The sequence below is a fragment of the Osmerus mordax genome, chromosome 27, assembly GCF_038355195.1.
Source record: "Osmerus mordax isolate fOsmMor3 chromosome 27, fOsmMor3.pri, whole genome shotgun sequence".
NCBI lineage: Eukaryota > Metazoa > Chordata > Actinopteri > Osmeriformes > Osmeridae > Osmerus > Osmerus mordax.
In genome coordinates this window covers 2,284,648-2,302,773 of record NC_090076.1, presented here as the reverse complement: position 1 = coordinate 2,302,773, position 18,126 = coordinate 2,284,648, and positions in this window count along the sequence as shown.

The window sequence follows — 18,126 nt, the reverse complement described above, 5'->3', positions numbered from 1 at the left end:
GCGAGAACCAAAAATTTAAATCAGTTACCACTAACCACAAGAGCAACAAGTCTCTAAGCAAGAGTCATTGTGATCCTTGAGGAAACTAACATCGGGTCAAGCGAACCGTTCCTAAGTACCGTTGTACTCCCGGAACAAGTGCGTCTTGAGCCTTTTCTTGAAGGTGGAGAGACAGTCAGTGTCTCTGATGGAGGTGGGGAGTTGATTCCACCACTGGGGGGCCAGACAGGAGAAGAGCTTGTGTTGGGACCGGGCGGTCTTGAGCGGTGGGACCACCAGGCGGTTGTCTGAAGAAGACCGTAGGTGGCGGGTGGGGGTGTAAGGCTGCAGGAGAGACTTGATGTAGACGGGTGCAGTCCCGTTCACTGCTCGGAAGGTCAATACCAGGGTCTTGAATCTGATACGGGCCATGATAGGTAGCCAGTGGAGAGAGATGAGGAGCGGGGTAACATGGGAGCGTCTGGGTAGATTGTAGACCAGGCGGGCCGCCGCGTTCTGAATCCTCTGAAGAGGGCGGGTTGCACATGCTGGGAGACCAGCGAGCAGAGAGTTGCAATAGTCCAACTTGGAGAGGACGAGTGCTTGGACTAGCAGCTGGGTGGAGTGCTCAGACAGGTATCTCCTGATCTTCCGGATGTTGTAGAGGGTGAATCTACACGACCGGCATCTACAGCAATGTGGGCCGTGAGGGAGAGCTCGTCGTCCATGGTAACCCCAAGGTTCCTGGCAGAGGATGAAGGGGTCACCGTCGCAGATCCCAGGGTGATTGAGAGATCGTGGGAGATGGAGGGTTTAGCTGGGATGATGAGAAGTTCTGTTTTGGCGAGGTTCAGCTGGAGGTGGTGCTCGGTCATCCAGGCGGAGATGTCTGTGAGGCAGGCCTCAATCCTAGCTGAGATCCCCGGATGAAGAAGGACCGTAAAACGTTCACCATTTGTTGCGGGTGTAAGAGGCCTGTCTGAAAATCCTGTTGGCATGTATACTGCCCCAAATGCCCCACCGAGCTGGGCTTCGGCCAAGGAGAGGTTCCCGTTGACCCTGGACGACCACACGCATGGGATGTATAGATTATGTATCAGGACGGCGGGCTGGAGGTCTATCCCTAGTGCTGTCTGCGGGTCGTTGTGAAGCACGGTGTCATGCATGGTGTGACAACTTTTCATGATACAAAAATAAAGTGAAACATTTGATTTTATTCCTTGCGTTGTCTGCCTAGTCTATGACGCCACTCTCGTGCCGTTTCGGGGTCGTGGTGAGTCAAACTGACGTTGTGACAACTTTTTCATAATAAAAAATAAATAAAGTGAAACCTTTTATTTCTAGCCTTGTCTGCCTAGCCTATTAGTACACTCTCGCGCTGTATCCTAGTCTGCGCTGTGACTCACCATACCTAGTCTGTTACGCCACTTTCGTGCTGACAACCTTTCGTAATACAAAAATGTGAAACATTATCTGTCGAAATAAAAAATAAATCACATTTGCCCTGACCGAGAAGCAAATCCGGTCTGCGGATTTGAAAGCCCCACAGCCTTGCCACTAGACCACCAGGGAGATACTTATTTATTGCGCTGTCTCTGCCTTTTTGTTAGACACGGCAACGTCTAATTGTGTTGTCTATTACGAGACCCCGCACTGTCTCCGTTTCCTTGTGACCCACAGCGGTCTTCTGACAACTTTTCATAATACAAAAATAAATAAAGTGAAACCTTTTATTCCCACGCTGTGGATCACAACGACCCCTGACACAGTGCGAAGGTGGCGTAATAGACAACGCTGTGGGTCACAATGACCCGGAGACAGCACGAACGATAAGTTCAGGCTGCATAGACAATGAGGAGAGCGTGAGGGTTAATTGAAAATGCCTTTGTTAATCGCATTACTTCATTAACTAAGGACTAGGGAGTCAGGTGGCTGAGCGGTGAGGGAATCGGGCTAGTAATCCGAAGGTCGCCAGTTCGATTCCCGGTCATGCCAACTGACGTTGTGTCCTTGGGCAAGGCACTTCACCCTGCTTGCCTCAGGGGAATGTCCCTGTACTTACTGTAAGTCGCTCTGGATAAGAGCGTCTGCTAAATGACTGCTAAAAAAATGACTAAATGTAAACTAAACAAAATTCTCTGAAGTTATCTTGCAGCCTCCGATACAGTCTCCTGGTAAAATCAAAATGTATTTGTATAGCCCTTTTTACAAGCAATGTCACAGAGGGCTTCACATACGCCCATAGAACTGCCCCTCAACCAACCTAAACCCTCAAGGAAGACAAGGAAAAACTCAAAGGGAATACGTATGTAAGGATGCTGTTCATTGACTACAGCTCAGCATTCAACACCATCATCCCCTCCAGACTGGTCTCCAAGCTTGTGGATCTGGGACTAACGGTGCGTTTACACTGCAGCGACGCGATGCGAGCGACAACATGTTTTCTATTCATTTTCAATGGAGCGAGGCGAATCGCTTGCGTGGTGCATTGTGGGTAGCGACGCAATGCGATCGAGTTGAGATTTTCTCAACTTTATGCAAATGAGGAGCGATTTTCGCTAGCATTGGCCAATCGCAGTTTCTCGTAACGTAGCAACCATGGTAAACATTTCTAGCTTTCAGTTTTTAAGATGGAGGAGAAACTAATCGCCTGTGTGGCTGCATATCCAGTCCTGTACGATACGTCTCTGTATTTGTACAAAGACATTAATAAAAAGAATAAGGCCAGGCGCAGGTTTGCCGACGTTGTCGGTGCTCCTGGTGGGTTTTTTGTACTTTCAAATTCAGTCTCTCGTCACATTAGTTACGTAACTTTGTTCTGGTAACTAGCTAGTTACAGTAGTAGCCCGTCTGGAACTCCCTGGTCGTATCGACAGATTAGCAGAGACTTTGAGTAATATAATAAAACGTTTTTACACATGTCAACGTGTATGTCTATTAAACAGTTTTGTATTTTGCATACAAGTTGTATTTTGATCGATGTTACGAGTACGTAAACCCAAGTCTGCACACTTAGCCATGACAACTACAACAGTGACTTTAGAGAACTACAATTCTATATTAATCTGTTTGATACGCCCCCGCGCGTGGTGAACTGTGGGAAGGCGAGCGATGGCAAGCGATTTGCGTCGCTGCAGTGCAAACGCACTGTAAGCACCTCCCTATGCAAGTGGATCTTCCACTTCCTGACGGGGAGGCCACAGGTGATGAGAATTGGTGACCGCACCTCAACCACACTGATCACGCAGTTATCTGTACTTTCTCCTCCTTACATTTTTAAAATAGCCTCGTTACTCCAATTTCAGTTTGGCTTGTTTTCATTCCGGCTTGTCATCGTTCAAAAAAACACACACAAAAAAAACTATCCAGAAAAAACGCGCCATCCGGATAGAGTGAATTTGATTGTGGTTGGATGAGAAGTATAAACATATACCATTCCGACACCCTATTGGTTTATACGTGATCCATCACCTGCACATGACACAAAATCACATCAAACTCCAGCAAGGAAATAGCAGACGTATGTAGCCTACGAAGATGTCCGTGGCAGAGACTCAAGAGAACTCGAGCAAAATGTCCGAACCAAGCACAAGTGAGGAGGTTGGTAGCTAGGAAGATTAGCCAACCCTTCTACATCCCTGGCCGTACCTGGAAGAATTTTTCGACATGTTTGGATGCAAAAACAACTCCTTTCGAATGCGCTGCAAGCTCTGCGCACAAGGTTCATAACGAACCATCATTGTGTTTACCCAATTTTACCCAATACAAAAACAAATATATATATTTTTCTTTTAACCTTTGCAATGCGGGGGTCTGAGACAGCCCAACGGTTAAAAGAAAATGCTTCACTTTGTTTTTGTATGCGGTAAATTTGTCGCAATACGACGGTGGGTCACAATGACTGATGGGTCAGAATGACCCGAAGATAACTCAAGGGTTAATGTATTTGCATTGTACTAAAATGCGTTCATTTTCAATGGGCATAAACAGGTGCAGCCTGTTTGGCCCTTTGGAAAAATGTTTTTTTGGGGGAGGTGGGGTCGTGCATTATAGACCCCTGTGCCTACGCTTTTGTCCTTAATGGCATTTTTTCCCCTTACTACTTTTACTTTTATACTTTAAGTAGTTTTGAAACCAGTACTTTTATACTTTTACTTGAGTAAAAAGCTTGAATTGATACTTCTACAGAAGTATTTTTAAACCCTAGTATCTATACTTCTACTTGAGTAATGAATGTGAATACTTTTGACACCTCTGCTGATCACCAATACAGGCACCCACCAGGGCTGTGTGCTCAGCAGGGCCGTCGTTTAGGGGTGAACGGTGATGACAATTCTAGGGGCCCACAGCCCAGGGGGGGCCCACAAAAACCCCAGTAGCCTATTATGTAGGCTTCCCTTTCTATGACTAAATTATTATGCATAGTCCCAGGGCTGGACTGGGCCAAAAACCGGCCCTAGCATTTTTGTCCCAGGCGGCCCACGCCCACCGTGACTGGTCAGACACATTCCCTGCATACAGTCCTTAAAATATGCGTGCATTCTATAATATGAGTTGCCTAGTGTTCTGCGTTCATGTGATAGTTTGGGATCCTTTCAGAAGGGTCTCAAGACTTACTGTTACGTCTGGACCCGCGGCTCCAAGTCAACGCTCGGATTCACCAGAGTACTAAGGGCGGCGCTGTCCAGTGTGTTACGCACCATTGAGCACACCTGTGTTTCTGTTTGTTCACCTGTTTCTGATTATCGTTAGTAGAGTATATAACCTGGGTTTTTGTTTTACTTGGTTGTCGGTTATTATGCGTTACACTGTCCTGACCTATCTCGTGTCAGAGGTTTTGATTATTGTTCGGAGTATGGGCCTGTAGAAGAAATTGGGATTTCCTGTGTGCTTACATTAATCACTAATCAATAGAACTAGTCATTGGATACTAGTTAGTAGGTTTATCATGTAAGCTTGCTATTAATAACAGTATATTGTGTCTATGTGTCAGGTTAATGGATGTTCGGCGTCAGGAGAAAGTACTGGCTAAACGGTCCTTGTCATGACTACAAGGAGAGCTCCAACTATGAACTCTCTAGTGTGAGAGTTGTTATGTGTTGGGAGCAGTGAATCTTTTTCTCTGAGACTGTTGTAACGTCATTCCTGCCTGACTGTCACAATCTATGTTTACATTCTTGTGCCCTATAAAAGATGGTCCTCCGGCTTTCGGAGCGGAGAGAGACCTGGTTGAGACCTAAGCTTGCTGTTGTGTTGTCATTTATGGTCAGAAGACTGGTTTTCTCTCCCAATCTGCAGATTGATAAATACGTATTAAAATCCAGAACTCAACTGAACTTAGTCACTCCGTTTATGAGGAGACGGACAAACACTTTCTTCATCAGGCCTCCGTTGTTGCAAATCCCAGGAGAGTTATTAAAAGAACCATCGAATCTGCACTTGCCTCCTCATTCCTGCAAATACCGTAACACTTATCTGTTGATCTTACATTTAAATAATTAATTAATTCTTATTATGATTTGTATATTTATGGTATAAAAAATATATACATATTGATATTTGATATTGTATTGTTATTATTACTATTTTGCTTAATATTGGCTTAGCAACTTTTAAAACTGTTTACTGTTCAGTTTAATTATTGTAAGATTCATATTTTGTTGCTTTTGACAAAAGTGTCTGCTAAATACAATACAGAAACACACACACAGCCTCCCTCCCTTCCTGAGTCCCTGTTAATTTGCCCACTCCTTACCACGTCGTCAACTAGGCTACTCTTTCTTCCATCTTTTCCTCACTCACTCCCATGGCCCTGTCATGGTCACTCTCCTCCTCGGCTTCTTCCCTGACCCTGTCAGTATATTGTTTCTGCCTCTCTGAACCAGCTACCTCTCCTCCTTCCTCTACAGGTAATGCTGATGTTGAAGCAGCTAAAGCCCCCCCCCCCCAAACATGTTAGAATTTTTTGCACATTTTGTGGCATTTGCCTGAAGATTTTTTATATTTTTCTCCCTTAACTGGTTGTTGTTTCTCCATTTTAGCGATGCTAAACTTTAACGATGCTAAACCAGCATACGCATTAGCCAACAGCTCATGTCTCAGGGCGGCGATATTATGAATCAGGGGAAGGGGGTTCCTGGATTTGATTGGGTCAGGCCAGTGCCAATAAAGAAAATTAACCAATGGACCGCTGTCAGTTCTCTATGGGCCGGCTCGACAAAAACATTTTTTACCAATGGGCCGCTGTCAGTTCTTTATGGGCCGGCCCGACCAAAACAAAAAAAAAACTATAGATTATATCGGCGATTCGGCCCAAAAATGCCCATCTGGCATACCGGGCAAATGCCCACTTTGATCTTAAGTGGAGTCAGATGGCTGAGCGGTTAGGGAAGCGGACTAGTAATCAGAAGGTTGCCAGTTCGATTCCTGGCTGTGCAAAATGATGTTGTGTCCTTGGGCAAGGCACTTCACCCTACTTGCCTCGGGGGGAATGTCCCTGTACTTACTGTAAGTCGCTCTGGATAAGAGCGTCTGCTAAATGACTAAATGTAAATGTAACATGTAGCCACTAAGTCAGGTCCATAAAGGCAGGAGCACACAGTGTGTCTCTGTTGTAATGTATTGTGTTGTTATGTCCCTGTTGTAATGTATTGTGTTACGTGATGTGCTGTTGTGTGTAATGTGGTCATGAATCTGTGAAATGTTGATATACCAATACATTGCATCTGCTGCATGATTGTGTAACTCACATTATGCAGTAAATTGTATTTGCCTAACTTTTTAGAAAGGTCTGACCAGGGACTGGGGTTGCAAATTAGCCTATTGGCTAAAAACCTTTTATGCAACACATCTACAACATTATCTATGTATGTAATAATGTGCGCTGCATTGTCCCTGAAAAATAAACAAATAAATACAAAATAAAAGCGCACCCACACTTATCAAATCACATTTTATTTGTTGACTTTTTTGCAAGCAATGTCACAGAGGGCTTCACAAATGCCCATAGAACTGCGCCTCAAATCTAAATGTATTTACATTTATGAATTTAGCAGACGCTTTTATCCAAAGCGACTTCCAAGAAAGAGTTTTACAATAGGTCAAGTGCATAGGTCACTGATCATAACAACGAGATAGCCCCAAACATTGCGGGTAGCCAAACATGATGCATACATTGTGAAAACCAAATAAGTCCCAAAGGGAATAACAATAAGAGCATGTAGTTAGACAAGTTACAATTAAACAGCAAGAACCTCTAAAGTTCAAGAGTGTACCTGTGGAAAAACCAAAGCAAGCAACAATAATATATTTCACGGCGAGTACAATATTTGTATAGCCCTTTTTACAAGCAATGTCACAGAGGGCTTCACAAACGCCCATAAAACTGCACCTCAAATCAAAATGTATTTGTATAGCCTTTTTTACAAGCAATGTCACAGAGGATGCCTCAAACTAAACTTGATCTGGTTTTAACTAACTGTGTGCCTTCTCCCCCAACAGGCATCTTCAAAGTAAAACATAAAAATATTCTACAAATTGTGACTTATGACAATCTTTCTAACAAATTTCCATTAGGGAATTGGGCATTAAGAACTTAAATTACCACCAACGGGTGGGCCAACTATAGGCTACACTAAAGGAAAGAGGGGACGTTTCAAAATCAACAAAACATATACAGCAACCTTATGCTAACCAAAATAATTATTTGCATATACATCCCTTATTGCCCTGCCCGTTTTGTTGTCTTCAAATATTGGTTCAATGTTCCAATCCTCCTCTACAACCACCCTTGGTGGTCTCTCTCTCCTCAGGCAGGCGATGTTATGGAGCACAACACATGCAATTATGATGTTGCATGCCCTTTGTGGAGTCACTCGGAGGTGTTGTAGGCAGTAGAACCTAATTTTGATGAGCCAAACGCCATCTCAATACACGCCCTTGTGCGTGCGTGGGAAAGATTGTACTTGCGCTGCGATTCCTGATAGGGGGTCAAGAGATAAGGCTGGCAGGCATATCCCTTGTCTCCCAGCAAAACCCTTGAGACTTCGCCTGGGTAGAGTACAAATAAATAATCTGACAAATTTTTGCTGACAAATTTAAGTAAATCTGTACATTGAAATTACATTTACGATAGGCCTTTACATTGAGACTACCTTGTGCCAATTGTCCGGAAATTGATGAGGCGCGAAAGATTTGTGAATCGTGCACCGAGCCAGGCCACTTTGCCTCCACATTTGTGATGACACATTCAGCATCACAGATCATCGGAAAAAATGTTGGTCATTTAACTGGAATAATAGCCATGAAAAGTGTAAAAATAAATGTGAGTAAGTAGGCTACATTTCCAATTTTGGCAAGTGTTGAATTAGGCCTATAGGCAACTCTGACAAGATTTTAAAACCTAAAGCAGATGGAACATAACCTAACCATATAGCGCTATAAGCTAGGCCATTTATCACAATCTATTCTACAGTTACATTTAGTCATTTAGCAGACGCTCTTATCCAGAGCGACTTACAGTAAGTACAGGGACATTCCCCCGAGGCAAGTAGGGTGAAGTGCCTTGCCCAAGGACACAATGTCAGTTGGCATGACCGGGAATCGAACTGGCAACCTTCAGATTACTAGCCCGACTCCCTCACCGCTCAGCCATCTGACTCCCTTCTTCCTTCTACAATGCCCACAAGCTTCATGTCAATTAATAGTAGGCTACCTTACCTGCACATTGATATTGGGCAATGACTTCCTATTTACGAAGTCTGCCTCGTGCGGACCGGACAGACTCTTTATACGGACATGGGTGCAGTCCACAGCCCCAATAACATTTGGGAAAGCCACAAAGGGTCAGTAAATAGGTTAGCCAACAATTGTCACCTCTCTCTACACACCAACATCATTCATGCAGTTAATGCTGGACCTTAGCCTACCTTCGATTCCATAAAAGGCCTCCTTAATGGTACGAAGACCTCTGTGACCAGGTAAGGTGATGAATATATTCAGCAGTTTTTTTAAAGCCATGTAAACTGCTCTTACAGAGCAGCAAACTGGCTTTGTCAATATTCTCTGCGTCTCCAATTGTAAACGAAGTGCTATGCACACAGTCTGTGGGACTGTGAGAGCTTTATTGCGGCGGGTGGAATTTTCAAGATATGGGTTTAGCAACCTACAAATATCAGATTCCTTCCCTGGAGAACTTGTACCGCTCATGGAGATAATTGTCAGTATATTCCAACGGGTCTGACCGGTCCCTGAATGTACGCTCTCTTTGAAGAGCCCTTCGCATGATAACAGCCCCCTCGTTTACCACCTCGTCAATGAAAGAACACGCCATGATTGCCAATGAACAGCACGTTGAGTTCCTCAGCCTATTTATAGACCTTTATTTAGGCTAATTAGTCAAATCTGTTTGGTGGAAAATAGGCCATAGATAGCCTATCATTGTAGTATAGGCCTTCTTTATAAAATGTTAATTATATCAAAAGTATTTTATAAAGAGGCAGATCGCCTCTTTTAACAGTTATTTTGCATGTATTTACTTTCATCCCACGGACAAATAACTTCTTAATAACATAATTTTTGGTTTAGACATAGGAACCTTGAATTGTGAACTGAGCTCGGGTAGTTGACGTCATGCAATCCCAGCATGCACCAGTCAATATCAAAGACTACAAAAGCCTTTTTGGGGCTATCTCGTTGTTTATGATCATTGACCAATGCACTTTTAGTAAAGCTCTCTCTATGTGTAATGTGATGGTCTGTAGTTTGGATAAATTCAGTGTTCACCCTGAGTGTGACTGTTGTCCAGTTAGATGGCGATCTAACCTGTCTTAAAAGCCAAACGTGCGTCGAGCAATATTCCTCTCCAATTCATACAGCTAGCTGACGCTAGTGATGGGCAAATTCGCTAATGGCACACAAGTAACTAACTTTCTCTAACATTCTCTAACTGTCTCTGACGTTCTCTAACCGTCTCTAACTGTCTCAAACTCTCACAAATCTCTCAACCAAGGTCTCACGCATTCAAAACCTTGGCTTTGCCGCCTAATTTTATACCCCGACACGTCAGAGTCTTTTGGCAAGTACGAGACAGGTTTCGTTCAAGATCACGTCACAAAACGTTTCGAAACATTTTGACACGTGACCGGAAGGGTGTTTAAAACCCGTCTCGAAACGTTCCAATGCAGTGAGTGTTGAATGTGTCGGACAGTTTCAACACCGCAGTACCGAGCGGACCATCACTAGCTGACGCTACAGTTGTAAATATCTGGATACTGATTACAGCATCTGGATGCTGTATGTTGTGCACACGACTTTTTGGAATGAACATGTTAAATCGTTATATCTTGTTTTGGCTTTCTAGAATATTTTTATTTATTGAAAATGCTGTATTTTTACACTGAAGTAATAAAAAAACGTGTCATAACATGGGTTTATAATGTGAACGTACACAACATACATATGTTTGTACAATTACAAATTGTTTTTCCCCCCGCAAATCTGGTTTATTCAGGATAATAGTACACATTTAAAATTAGAAAGGATGTTTTTTTACAAACAAGTTCAATTAATAAAAGTTATATTTACCGGCAAAGAACAGCCTGTAATGTAATATTAATATTAATTGTAATATTATATATATATCGACTTCTCCTCCTTTGAGAAAAAAGTCGCCGACATTAGCAGTTGGTTCCCTAAACCCACCTTTCCTACCCTCTCACCCTCCATGACTGACCCAACTAAATGTCTAAACTCTTTTTCTCCCCTGTCTGAGGCAGAGATCTCTGACCTCATTCTCTCTCATCGCCCCACCTCCTGTCCCCTTGATCCTATCCCCTCCCCTCTCTTTCAAACCAGCTCCCCCTCCATCATAACTTTTCTTCTCCATGTCCTAAACTCCTCTCTTACCTCTGGCACCTTCCCCTCTGCCTTCAAACAGGCTAGAGATACCCCTCTACTCAAAAAACCCTCCCTTAACCCTGCCGTCCTCCAGAACTACAGACCGGTATCACTGTTACCCTTCCTTTCAAAAACAATTGAACATGCTGTATCTAACCAACTGTCTAACGTTCTCTCTCAGAACAACCTGCTTGACCCCAACCAATCGGGCTTCAAGACTGGCCACTCCACAGAGACTGCCCTCCTTTCAGTCACCACTGCCCTCCAGTCTGCCAGAGCGGCTTCCAGGTCATCCGTCATCATTCTGCTGGACCTTTCTGCAGCGTTTGATACGGTTAACCACCAGATCCTGCTCGCCAGACTTTCTGAGATGGGCATCACTGGCACTGCACTCCAGTGGATCTCATCCTACCTGTCGGGAAGATCCTACCAGGTTTCCTGGGGAGGCAAACTGTCGGGACCTCGCCAGCTCTCCACTGGTGTCCCACAGGGCTCCGTCCTTGGACCCCTCCTCTTCTCTCTGTACACCACCTCACTTGGACCAATCATCACCTCCCATGGCTTCTCCTACCACTGCTACGCTGACGACACGCAGCTGTACCTGTCGTTCCCCCCGACCGATCCGGGGATCTCAGCTAGGATTGAGGCCTGCCTCACAGACATCTCCGCCTGGATGACCGAGCACCACCTCCAGCTGAACCTCACCAAAACAGAACTTCTCATCATCCCGGCTAAACCCTCCATCTCCCACGATCTCTCAATCACCCTGGGATCTGCGACGGTGACCCCTTCATCCTCTGCCAGGAACCTTGGGGTTACCATGGACGACGAGCTCTCCCTCACGGCCCACATTGCTGCGGTCTCCCGGTCGTGTAGATTCACCCTCTACAACATCCGGAAGATCAGGAGATACTTGTCTGAGCACTCCACCCAGCTGCTAGTCCAAGCACTTGTCCTCTCCAAGTTGGACTATTGCAACTCGCTGCTCGCTGGTCTCCCAGCATGTGCAACCCGCCCTCTTCAGAGGATTCAGAAAGCAGCGGCCCGCCTGGTCTACAATCTACCCAGACGCTCCCATGTTACCCCGCTCCTCGTCTCTCTCCACTGGCTACCTATCATGGCCCGTATCAGATTCAAGACCCTGGTATTGACCTTCCGAGCAGTGAACGGGACTGCACCCGTCTACATCAAGTCTCTCCTGCAGCCTTACACCCCCACCCGTCACCTACGGTCTTCTTCAGACAACCGCCTGGTGGTCCCACCGCTCAAGACCGCCCGGTCCCAACACAAGCTCTTCTCCTGTCTGGCCCCCCAGTGGTGGAATCAACTCCCCACCTCCATCAGAGACACTGACTGTCTCTCCACCTTCAAGAAAAGGCTAAAGACGCACTTGTTCCGGGAGTACAACGGTACTTAGGAATGGTTTGCTGGACCCCATGTTAGTTTCCTCAAGGATCACAATGACTCTTGCTTAGAGCCTTGCTTAGTGGTAACTGATTTAAATTGTTGAAATATTTTTTACTGTTGCTTGCTTTTCTACAGGTACACTTGCACTTATAGTGATTCATTGTAACTTGTTTAACTACATGCTCTTGTGGTTCTTCCCTTTGGCACTTATTTTGGTTGTTCACAATATGTGCTTCATGTTTTGGCTACCCGCAATGTTTTTTGGGGCTATCTTGTTGTTATCAGTGACCTATGCACTTTGTAAAGCTCTGTCTTGGAAGTCGCTTTGGATAAAAGCGTCTGCTAAATGAATAAATGTAAACAGTATTGCATCATTATTATTATAATTAGTCAGAGAACAAACCAGTTGCTTACAACAGAAAGCATAAGCTTTCAAATGGCACGTTAATCATGTTATTCTATGATATCTGTATAACATGAATGATCATGTAATAAAGAGCAGAATTACATAAGGTAAGACTGAGCAGGTGTCAAAATAGCTTCAGGCTTTAACTGATGAGAAAACATGACCCACTGTGATTCCAGGTCAACAAAGTCCAACATTAAAATGTAAAGTATGTTAAAGCCATTCTTAATGTAGTACCTGAGGTTGTTTTGGAAAAACACTAAATGTAGTGAATTGATCAATATAGTGTTTGTGATAAAGTGTTCCCTTTGGTGTCCATTGACTCTTAAATTCACTTGTCTAGAATTCAGCAACAAGAGCTCCAATACCATAAACCACCTTATTTCCCTTGTCTTTGACTGGTGTGCAATTAAAGATGAGCCTCAGCTGCATTGGGAACCCTCCTTGTCTTTGCCCCTCTGGGCCTTATTTGTTCCTGTGAGGTACAGTCTGCAACAACAGGAGTTGTCTTGGAGTGATATCTCTAAGGAACAAGTGACGAATGGGATTGGAGGGTGAAGACAAAGCAAAGTAAGTGTGTTTGCCAAGTGAGTTGTGCGGCTTAAAAACGAAGACATAAAAAGTAATGCAAGGTTTTAGAGGGTTACATTTAAGAGAAAGAAATGTTATGTTATTTTTATGACACTTTTATAAATGATATCTTAGAGACACATTTGCTTCCGTCTGCAGAAAAGAACTTGCTTAAAGAACTTAAAGAAAAGAGAGTGTTGAGGATGACTGCTGAGAGAGAAAAACAATTGATGGAGTTGCTGAGAGGTCAGTCAACTCATGGGTTTGAACCTCGGTCCAATGTGATCAGAGTCTTCATCTGCTCAACATTATCAGGTAAACATACTTTTATATTTCAATTTAGTTTTAAGACAAATTCTTGAAAGGTTAGCAAGCTTTGTTGTCATAAATGTACTGTGTTTATTTAATACAAGAACCTATCTGTCAAAAGTTAAATGGGTTTCTTGAGAAACCACACTTAACAGCAGAACAAATCAGATATTTTCGGTGGTGCAAGATGCATGGATTTTACCCAGATTTTACCTTGTCACACCAAAAGAAAGGTGTGACAAGAAAACAAATTCAATATTTACAATAGTTTCATTTGTTTTGCATTTCATGTAGAAATACACAACAGTTTTTATTTGTTTTTATCCTTTGGTATGACATGTCCTATGAGGCATCCATCAAAAAGTATATAGACATTATGCTGCTCATTCTTATTCTTATATATATTTTATTTTATATTTGAATTGTTTTATTCTTAGATTGTTTAGTTCTTAGGAATAGTTAAACTTCTGTACCTTTACTTAATTTAAGATTCGTATATGTTTAGTGTTTGCACCTCCCTGCCACAGTAAATTCCGTGTTTGTATAACATACATGGCGAATAAACCGAATTCTGATTCTGATGTACATGGAAAAATAGGAAATCTTACCTGTTGTCAGCCTTTAAGCCTTATGAAACATTTAGTGCAAACGACTCTTTACAAAAAGAATATAATTGTTTTAATAATTTAATTGACATTATACTTGTGTAGATGCAATACTGGGGATTTTATTTCCATTTAAAAAAAAGTATTTAACTAAAACTTAAATGAAACATTTTTTCACTCTGGAAGGCAAATTGAAACACTTGTCCGAGAAAGGTCTTTGTAAGAAGACTTTACTGAAATAAAAAACAAGTACATTCTTTTATTATCAATAACAAATTTTAATGGTTTCAAAACAGTCTAAAGGTCCCTTCTATTTAACATTCTTTAATGTTCCGGTGTTGTTGAGAGTGTGATATCTGGGGCACCAACATTATTGTGAATGTAAAAGGCACTGATTTGAGAAACACTGCTATAGAGATACATAAGTGATGATAGGACATGACTGACCACCATTATACAGTAAAACAAAAAGCTATCAGACAGGGAAATGTGATATCATGTTCGGTTAAATAAATACAAATTCTTTGTTAGGTTTGAATGCACCTTTATGGACACTTTCTTGATGTGCCTTTCTTGATATTCAAGAAACTTCTAATCCAATTTTTTTTTTCATTTACCGGAATTAAATGTTTTCATCTTGACGCTGATACAATTGAATGCCTTATTTAAAGTAAACTATAAACTAATAACCAATGTTGTGGCTTTAAATGGAATATCATAAAAATAGCTTAAGCTGGGTTCAGGCAATTTAGAATAAATTGTAAAAAGAAATCAACACTGCTGGCCAAGGATCCAACCAGAACCATATTCTTACTGTAATGCATCAGTCTGAATACTGAAATAAAATACTAAAGGGCAGTGGATATCTATTTTCAATTCAAAATGTACTGGCATAGATTATTATCCTCTTTTTTTCCAACCAATTTTCCATAGTGTTTTTTGTTTTGTCACTGACACCTTCAAAGGTGTTTATGTTTGGAGTTGAGATGAGGCTGTGGTTCCCTACACCGTACAGCAAGAGACAGCGTCCATGAAGAGTCTGATGTTGCACTTATGTTTTTGCTGGACTGTAGCCTATGCATGACTGAAATTGAGACATTGTAAGAATGTAGCTGAGGAATTGAGGTGTTACTATTGCACTGTTATTTTTCTGTTCATCAAACATTTATTAGCTAACTACAGTAATCAATATATGTTTATTACACTGTATTTGTGGCTGCCCTGGAAAAGGATAGCAGGATTGGATGAAAGCAGAGGCAAATTTCTCCAGTGGACGCCCAGGCATGCGTGTGTGTGTTCGACTGCTCTGCTCGTGTGCGAGTTCCATGATTGTGAGATTAACAAAGGTTTATTGTCTGTTTAAGTAATTCAGATGTTATTCTTCCACTTCTTTTTTGTTCACTGTGCCTGGTAGCTGAGATGTGGTTGCTTTGCAATGTGGCAAGTAAATACAGGATTCCAGACAAAAGAAATCTATTTTTGAGCAGCCTTTATGGAAGAGGCCCCAGGTCTCTTTCCTCCATCCCTCGTGTCAGTTTATTTTAACGTTACTAAATCATCAAGGATAGCAGGAATTTTGATTAGCAGCAAGTAAAATGGCATTTCTTAAACAATAGGGAATAATATATGTTGACCGACTATTATTTTTCTGTACTCAGAGTTGTATAAGTTATAATAGTGTGCGTCGGCTAATGTGAAATGCCAAAACTGTAAGTGTAAACTGAAGCTGGTGCTTCAGAGCTTGCAGGCTAGCTATTGTATAGTTGGTTCGGTATGAGCCATGACAAGCAGTGGCGCCTTAATGGGCTTAGTGGCTTACCTGGGCTTAAGCCCGGGGCCTCGACCAATCAGGGGCCTCTTAATAATAATACAAAATAATAATGATGATAAACGTCCGTATTCGCGGTGTCATTACTCTGCTCTACAGTGGCATCTGGTGGTGTATGTGTAGGGAGGGGAGCCCCGGGGAGCCCCGGGGAGCCCCCCCCCCTCCCCCTTATCTAAACAAAATGTAACAAAATGTAACAAAAACTAGAGAGGGTACAATTTGTAGGGTTTGCTTGCTTGCGTCGGTTGCAGATGGGTCCATTTAATATGAAACAAGCTGAACCCCCTTTGAGACAAGCTATTCTAACAACGTTGTCACCGGTTAGGGTTAGTGAGCAAGTAAGCCTTGTCATTGACAAGGCTTACTTGCTCACTGAATTGTATAGTAAACAAACCAGACATGTAATGAACATGTACTTGCGGTCACATTAGCTAAAAAATAAAAAATAACTTTGGTAATAATTAAGCACCTAATAATCAAGTTCCTACAGTGTACTACTAGTCTACTATTTAACGTACAATGGAGAGAACAAACGAGAACAGGCTTTCGTAGCTAGTAAATGCTTTTGTTAGCTTGAGACAGAAAAGTGCATGATTTATCATTCTACGGTATGTCTGTATTAAAATAGTAGACCGTAATGACCGACACTGAATTGTAGGACCTTACATTGCATTCGTAAAGTATTCACAGCGCTTCTCTTTTTCCACATTGTTATTTTACAGCCTTATTCCAAAATGGATTCTATTCATTTTTTTCCTCACAATTCTAGATTTGCAAATATTAAGAACGAAAATATAACATGTACATAAATATTCACAGCCTTTGCTCAATACTTTGTTGAAGCACCTTTGGCAGTAATTACAGCCTCATGTCTTTTTGAGTATGATGCTACAAGCTTGGCACACCTATTTTTGGGCAGTTTCTCCCCTTCTTCTTTGCAGAACTTCTCAAGCTCCATCAGGTTGGATGGGGAGCGTCGGTGCACAGCCATTTTCAGATCACTGATGTTCAATCGGGTTCAAATCTGGGCTCTGGCAGGACCACTCAAGGCCATTCACAGAGTTTTCCCGAAGCCACTCCTTTGTTATCTTGGCTGTGTGCTCAGGGTTGTTGTCCTGTTGGAAAAAATTAATTGTATCCAAAAATGCAAATGAAGAACTAGTGTTTCAATAAAATATAAGCAAACGTTTTTTTTGTTATCAATTTTTTTTGGAAGAGACTAAATCAAGTTTTGCGCTCCTTACAAAATGTTTCATGTTATATCTTTTTTTTTTTTTTACTTAGAAGCCTTGGTTTCTATTTCAGACATGTACAACAGCTGGAGGAACATTTTGCAACTAATTAATTGCAAACAGGTCAGTAACGTGATTGTGTATAAAATCAGTATCTTAGAGAGGCAGTCTCTCAGAAGTAAAGATGGGCAGAGGTTCACCAATCTGCGAAAACCTGCATTTACTGTACATATTGTGGAACCATTTCAGAATAATGTTCCTCAATGTAAAATTGCAAAGACTTTGAATATCTCATCATCTACAGTACATAATATAATAAATCTGAGAATTTGGAAAAATCTCTGTGTAAGGGACAAGGGGGAAATAAATACTAAAAATACCTGTGATCTTCAGGCAATGCATAAAAAACTGGCATGATTCTGTACTGGAAATCCTTGCATGGCAAAAGCGTCTGCTAAATAACGATCACGTGTCGAACAGTGCCACCAAAATCCTATTACGCTCTGAAGAAACTAGTTCTGCATAAAACATAGACGCTTCGACAATCGACTGGAATTTTAGCGCCAAACTTTTTTTTGGTAGCTAAGCACGACTCGTTCTTTTTTTATGAGCTAAAGATTGTGTAGATGCCAGACTATGGAGCGGGAATCATTTTCTAAAAGACTTTTCGTGGTTCACCTTGTGGCCTCTAAAGGCTGTTTATCAATCCGAAGAACGCTAAGAACGCGAGGTTGAGATGCGTGTTTTCTTGGCTATTGCGCAATACCCTGGACTCGCAGCAGTAAGACAACACTGGCATTATCAGCGCAACATTTTATAAACTTTTGCTTTATAGTGCTTGTGTATTACATTTGTGTTAAATATAGGCTCAATAGCTAATAACGTTTGTGTTTA